We start from the raw sequence: 7710 nt of genomic DNA, 5'->3' as shown, positions 1-7710 counted from the left end.
GCAAGGTCTTCGATACGCAATAACTCCAAATTCTAAAATAGCATCATCGTCCGTAGGGACGATGTTTAAAAGATTGGCAAGGATGCAATAATGCATAAGTATGAGATGCAATCGCTCTAAGCGTGACCTAACCCCGATGATTTAGGATCAGTGAGTTGTAATGATTGGTTCAGGGTGTGTTGCACTTTTAGAGTGATTCACAAACAAGGTTCTTCTTAAGGATTGGTTGCTTGGTATCATAAACGGGTGTTGTAATATATCATAATAATAACACTAATAGCACACAACAATAACATTTGGTATAATCCTAACATGTAATGAATAGTGGTTGGTTTTAGCACTATATGGCATGGTGAATGATTAATTATCATATACTTCAAAAGAATAACTTTTGAAGAACATGTTCTTTAGTAAAGAACAAGTATGATAATTAGGGTTGTGGAGTTCTATGGTTTACTATGATTCCAATTGGTTTCTGGAGTAAGTATTAGATGGATCCCAACAATGTTGGATTCATCCATAGTTAGAACCTGTAGGATTGAGTTAAGCCTAAGCATCTTAAGTGCTTTATTATAAATAGTTGCTATCATGGTTGGTATACCTTATTGGTGATAGCTGGCTAGGGTTTATAGATCCTATTAAGTTGGTTTGATAGCTACTCCTTATTTACTTCAAAAGAATAACTTTTGAAGAACATACTTCTTATTACTTAAGAAGTATTACAATTAAGGTTGAGGTTATCTAGGGTTTTCTTTTGGTTCCACTAAGTAAAGAATAGTTGGTCCCTGATTAGGATGGTTCATAAGTATCTAACACTAGTAGGGTTTGGTGTGTATGGAATATGATGCACAATATTGGCATGGTTGCTATTATGGTTCATCACATTGGTGTGATGCTAAGCATGGATAGTTAAGGTTGATGTCTTTGAGAATAGGGATTAGGGTCTACACTTGGTTGACCCTATTTGATCATCTAGGTCTGATGGGTATGCATACATGGGATACTAAATTCTTAGTGATAGGGCTCCTACATTTTATATGGACATGACAAGAATTTAGTTGCTATTATGGTTCTATGATTGAAAAGAAAGTAACATGATCACATGTTATAATTTCTAGGGTTTAGGGTTAGAAGCAATTTAGGTTTTTTACATAAAATAGAGTTAGGGTTTCATAGACGAGGTAACTAGGTTTTCATTTTATTTCTCCTCTTGTCAAAGGAACAACTTGGTAAGTAAAGTTGAATTTAGGAAACAACTCTTAAATATAATTCAATAATAGTTTTAACATTTTTCTTATAAGAAAATGATAATTAGTATTAATACCATTTAGGGTTTAAATGATAATCTTAATGTTAACATGATGAAAGAAAATTACTTTTAGTGTTTTCTTTATTTTTCTTAAATGATTTTTATTTAATGTATAGATATTAAACACACATAAGTGGATATATTACTTCTAAGCATTTGCATGTATAAGTGCTATACACATCTGTGTGTACGTGTATTAGTACACTAGTTTGCAATATAACACACACGCACACATATTAATGGGCTAGTTGTAATTTAGGTAGAGCTAATGGGATAGTTAAGTGATTGGCTTCAACTACGGCCATTAGCATAGTCGGCCACACCTGGCCAACGAGTTGGGTCAGACCTACTACTTGCGTACACGAACACAACACGCGCACGCGATTCCTCTGTTCCGCACTCGCGCTCGATGCAGCCGTCGCCGTTGCTCACGGCTCCGGCCATCGCCGGCCGCCTGCAGTGCCGCCAATCACCGGCGAGGCTCAGCCTCCTCATGCTCTACCTCTCCATCTTTTCGATTGGGTCCTCGAGGCCTCGCTCGGACGACCTCGTGTTGATCCCCTCATGACTGCACGGCCGCGTGGCCTAGCTCCGGCTGATTCCGGCCATTGCCGGGTATCTCCGGCGCTGCCCTGTACCGGCGAGGCTACTCCCCCATCTCTCCCACGGCTCCCCTTCACCTTTACTTGTTCCTGTGCTCGCGCGCGTAATCTGGATAACCCTAGCCCCTGCTGTTTCGGCGGTTGCCGGCCGACACCGGCGCTGCCGCGTCCACGCGACACAGGTCAACCTCCGCCTTCTCCTCTCTACCGTGCCGCCGCCACTCGCACCCACGCCCCTGGTTAACCCTAGCCATGGAATTGGTTTGGTGGCTGGCGCGATGCCGATGTGATGTTACTGGTGTACTGATTGTGAGGCCGTGCTGGTGATGTGGTGCGGCAATGATGCCGTGGTGGTGATGCCGCTGGTGTATCGTGTGTCGACCACCGTATCAACGCCGGCAAGATGGCGCCGCGGATGCAACCCTGGCGTCCACGATCTCGTTTCCTCCACTGCAGCAATGTGAGCTAACTCCTCTCTCTCCCCTCTATACTGTCCATGACCATGAATTGGAAATCATGTGCTGCAAAGTTACTACTGCTTCATAACTTGTGCTCCTGGTGGTAAATATCTGGGTTATAGTGGAGCTAAATACTGGTTTTCAGTTGATCATGTCCTAGTAATTATATGTGATGATTATTGTGCTCTGTGACTTGAGTTAGTCAAGTACTAAATTCACTGATATGTGGAATATGCTTAATTTGCTGCCTCCATTTGATTGAGCACTCAATGTAATTTTAGTGGTACCTTAACTTTGCTGAAACTGAATGTAAACATTCAGTTGACTGTTCTTGGTGGGTTTAATTATGTAAGGAGCAAGTCTTGTCTCACAGGTGCATGGTTTACTTGAGCTTGAAACGTATTAATGCAATAGCTAGGCAATGTTACAGGGTAGTGCTTGAATTTGGATGGATTGCTCATTCCTGGAAGATAAAGCTTGCTGGTTTGCTACTACCGTCCAAACAGAATATTTATTATACTGAAACTCTAGTTACACACCTATGTAACTTATTGATGAATGTAAACATATAAGATGCAAATATAATTGCTACAAGACGATAATTTACTTGATGGTTATAGCCTGGTGGCTTGTTGTGTGAGTTGGTATGCTTATAATTCCTTTGTTTGCTGATAGGGTTCTACTTGGTTGGCCAGGGAATAATTCTTGGACCCTAAGTAGTTCCCTATAGCATGCTGAATTGTTGATTAACATTGGCTGCTTATGGTGAGGACTAAATCATGTGCATAAATGATATTGGACAGTAGATGTGTTGGAATGCACAAACTGATACTTTCCTGAGTTCTTGAATATGATCTAGTTGCGGATTATCAACTAGAGATGATTTTTGTATGGTTGGATTTTATTGGTGGATCTTGATGTTCCCCTTTTGATTAGCTATAACTGATAAGAACAGATTTGGCTTGATCTTGTAGCCTTGCCAATGATGCAAAGGCTGAGTCACTATTTGTAATAAGAACAGATATATGTTGCTTATTTTACCCTCTATGATGATTCAGCATAGCACCTCTATGCAGATCTGAGAGAAATAACTCACTTACTTTGTATTTTCTTGTGCTTACGTTTATTATATAGTTGATAAGATCAGATAGATAATGCTCTAGATGTTGTTGTATAAAGATTTCTAGCTCCTGGCTATTGCCAGAGATCATCAGCCAAAGTACTGCTGATCTTGAGCTTGCAGATGTTGTTGCCTCCCTATTTCTCTCTTCCCCTTACATGCTACTAAGAACAGATGCTTTTATGAAAACGTTGTCTATCCAACCTGTTGCACTTCTGTAGCTTGGTCTTCTGGCATCTGAAATAACCTTCTTCTTGTGGCATGCCCGCTCCTCCTCGCTGCTTGGTTTACTTCCTAAGATCTAGCTAAAGATATACATGTATTCTGGTTGGTAGATCATTGCTAAGATCCGCTGACATATTCTTGATGTTTTGGTTGATTCAGCTAGTGCAGATGTTTACTAGCTGAGCTGCTGATGCGTTGATGTGCTCAAAGGGTTGCTGGTAGTGAATATAGTGTGAGGTATGAACCAAACGGTTTGGCTAGCTGTGTGGCCTGGCTTTTATACTGTTGGGCATTTGTTGTGATATCGACAACACATACTTGCATGTAGTGACTAAGCTGCCTGCGTGGTCTCTTTGAAGTGCAAGCAGTCAAACTGGTTTGCTTTGCCTCCTAGTGTAAGGCATACGGCTGGTTTGCTCTTATCCATTGTAGATATTTATTTTGATGCAGCCAAGTGGTACTTGATTAAGTGTGGATTTACTTTGTTGCCTTTTGCATGGAAAGAAAGATCAATAGAAGATGGAGAAGATTTCGATTTAGGAATTCTTTTATTTCCTTGTAATCTTATATTACTTTTGTAACTTGTAACTTTGTTTCTCTTTATGAGAATTGTAAATGACTGGGATAATGATATTTGTAATAAGGTTTAAATTATTTATCTATTTTGTATTCCCTTTTATTTATCTTAGGTATTGTATTGTATACAATTTTTTGGAATTCAAATTCAAATCCAATTATATTCATATTTGAACTCAAGTCTTACATATTTGAATTTGAATTCGAACCTTTCCCCTCCAAAACATAATAAATTCAACAAAGGTCATGTAAAATTTGATCGCACTAATGTTGATGATCTAAACCAATTGCACCAACACAAGAGAACCTGGATCACTTTCTCTGAGGTTTAATAAAGATAGATGTGGATTGGTTGAAGTAGGATCGACAAGATTGGAACAGTCAAGGTTTGATAAAGAACTTTTGTGAATGTCGTTGACATGAGTTTAAGATTAGAGTTGAAACTATACCACGTGGATCATGGTAGGAACATTGATGAGTTTAATACATGGAAAAGATAAGTAACTAATAGTTCCTTACTTCTTTCTTGTTCTGTGGTTTGTAGTTGAATAAACATCCATGTGTTCTTTTAGGGAATACCATACTATGATCTTTTAGAAGATCAAATGGTTGATCCTTGATTAATGTGTTATTGGTTAGTTTTAGTTCAATTTGATCTAACCCCTTAGATCAAATCATCACTACCCAAAACAAGGTTTTAACAAAGTCACATTGAGGTTTATAGCACTGAACTTGATGAGCTACTTCAGTTCCACCAAGATCAAGTGAAACTTCGATTCATCGTGGATCGTTTTACTTTAAAGCGCGAAAATTCCCCGGATTTTCTATGCATGAATACAATGCACACATCTGTTTCCTCTATTTTTGTAACCCCAAATCCTGGGATATTACAATGGTCATGCTCTCTTTATTTGTCAATTGCCCAACTGTAATTTGTTCACCCAACATGCTGTTCGTCTTATGGGAGAGACACCTCTAGTGAACTGTGGACCCCGGTCCAATTCTCTTTACTGAAATACAATCTACTCGCAATACTTGTTCTATCGTTTTCTCGCAAACAATCATCTTCCACACAATACGGTTAATCCTTTGTTACGAGCAAGCCGGTGAGATTGACAACCTCACTCTGTTTCGTTGGGGCAAAGTACTTTGGTTGTGTTGTGCAGGTTCCACGTTGGCGCCGGAATCCCCGGTGTTGCGCCGCACTACATCCCGCCGCCATCAACCTTCAACGTGCTTCTTGGCTCCTCCTGGTTCGATAAACCTTGGTTTCTTTCTGAGGGAAAACTTGCTGCTGTGCGCATCATACCTTCCTCTTGGGGTTGCCCAACGAACGTGTGAAATACACGCCATCACTTCTCCGAGTCGATTGATTTCTGATAGCATAGCTTTGCGGTTAGGTTCCGAAAAACGCCGTAAAGGTTGTCTGATTGGCCTAGCCAATGGATCTAAGTTTAGGGGGTGATCGGCAAGTTCCTTGGGTACTCCTGGCATGTCAGCTGGACACCATGCGAATATTTCCCAGCGCTCACGGAGGAACTCGACGAGCGCGTTTTCCTATGCGAGGTCCATGTTTGTGGCAATAGCTGTCGTCTTCTTGGGATCTGTCGGGTGCACCTGCACTTCCTTCGAGTTCTTGGTAGTATCAAAAGTTGGTTCTTTAAGTGGCCTCCCGACGTCTGGCAGCACGTCATAGTCTGTTGTCAATTTTGACGCCATATACTCCGCTTGCATCCCAAAAGTTTCTGACAGACGATGGAAATCCTTGTCGCACTTATCCGCTAACGCGAAACTACCTTTCACCGTAATTGGTCCCTTGGGTCCAGGGAGCCTCCATAACAAGTACGTATAATGGGGTACTTCCATGAATCTGGCGTACGCGGGTCGTCCCAATAGAGCATGGTATTGTGACGGGAAATTCACGACTTCAAAATCCAGCCTCTCGATCCTGTAATTCTCTCGGGTTCCAAACTGAACGTCGAGATTAATCTTCCCCAATGGGTAACTCGGCTTGTCGGGTGTGATACCATGGAAACGCGTATCCGTTGGTTTTAAGTTCGCCAAGGATATGTTCATCTTCCTCAATGTATCTGCATACATAAGGTTTAGACAGCTGCCTCCATCTATAAAAACTCGCGACACATCAAATCCTGCGATCACCGCTGGTAAGATTAAAGCTGATTTCCCTGGTCGAGGAACTTGCTGCGGGTGATCCGCTATGGTGAAGCCAATGTCCTGTCCCGACCAATTTAAGTACTCTATTGTTGGTGGAGGCATCTTCTCTGCCATAAAAACTTGCCGAGAAATCACTTTCTGGGCTCTGTTAGATGGCCTGGCCTTCTGAATCATCAAGACCGCGCCGTTGGTGTCGATATATGGAGGCGGTGGTGGTGCTACCGCTATTCTGAGCTAGTGTCGATTTTCGTCCGTAATCGCGGGAGGAGGCGGAAGATGAACCTCGCTCCTTGGCCCCTAAGGGTATCTGTTTGCTGCCTGTGCGTTGGCATGCCCCGCAAATCTATTCAACGCCTGAAAAGTTCGGCAATCTTTCTGCAGGTGTCCTGACTGCCTCTTGCCATTGTTGTCGAGGTAAAAGTGCATTTGGCATGGTCCGTTCATCATATCTTCGGGAGATACATACGGCCTCTGGAACCTTGGACCATTATTTTGCCTATTTTGACGAGGGCCATCCCTGTAGTCACCACGCTGCTCCCCGCTCTTTTGATAATCATCTCGATTATTTCCTTCATTATTTCCTCGGAAGCCGGCCTATATTTGGCTGGGACCGTTGTGATCTGAATACTGGCGAGGGAAACGCCGTCTATTTTGGAAGTTCATGTTCCGATCTTCCTCGGGTGACCTATGTCGCTTGTTGTTGACGGCATCCTCTCCATCTGCCCAACTATTTGCTATCTCCATGAGTGCTGCTATTGTCTTTGATTAGTTCTCTCTAGATCCTCGATGAAGTCCTTCCTTCGGATCCCTCCGACAAAAGCATCTATCGCTCTCTCGTCAGATACATTTTCTGCCGAGTTTTTGATGATATTCCACCTCTGCATATACGCCCTCATCGACTCGTCATACTTCTTTCAACAGGCTCTCAACTCCTCTATCGACGCAGGCTTCTTGCATGTAGACAAGAAATTCTTTACGAACAGGTCCTCGAAGGTTTCCCAACTGTCGATAGATCCAGGTGGTAACTTCTTGATCCATGATCGAGCTGCGCCACTTAGGTATACCTGGATACTTTGCATAGCCGTTGCCTTAGTTCCACCTGTCAATTTCACTGTCTCCAGGTAATCAACCAACCAATCCTCAGGATCTTGCAGTCCATCAAATTTTTTGTAACTCTCAGGCAACTTGAAATCTGACGGTACTCGCGTTTTGCGGACTCGTCGAGTAAAACAGGGGAGTCCACAC

General features: G+C 42.2%; 1 long non-coding RNA gene across 1 annotated transcript; it reads left to right on the top strand.

Moving 5' to 3' along the window:
• Positions 1 to 1738: 1738 nt before the first annotated feature.
• On the top strand, positions 1739 to 4376 carry LOC124675536. Its single transcript, XR_006993304.1, has 2 exons — positions 1739 to 2371; positions 3874 to 4376. It is a non-coding gene; the product is annotated as an uncharacterized LOC124675536 (long non-coding RNA).
• Positions 4377 to 7710: the final 3334 nt, after the last annotated feature.

This window comes from Lolium rigidum, chromosome 7, assembly GCF_022539505.1.
Source record: "Lolium rigidum isolate FL_2022 chromosome 7, APGP_CSIRO_Lrig_0.1, whole genome shotgun sequence".
NCBI classification, from domain to species: Eukaryota; Viridiplantae; Streptophyta; class Magnoliopsida; order Poales; family Poaceae; genus Lolium; species Lolium rigidum.
The sequence above is the reverse complement of the archived record's forward strand: the minus strand, read 5'-3'. Positions and strand labels throughout refer to the sequence as shown.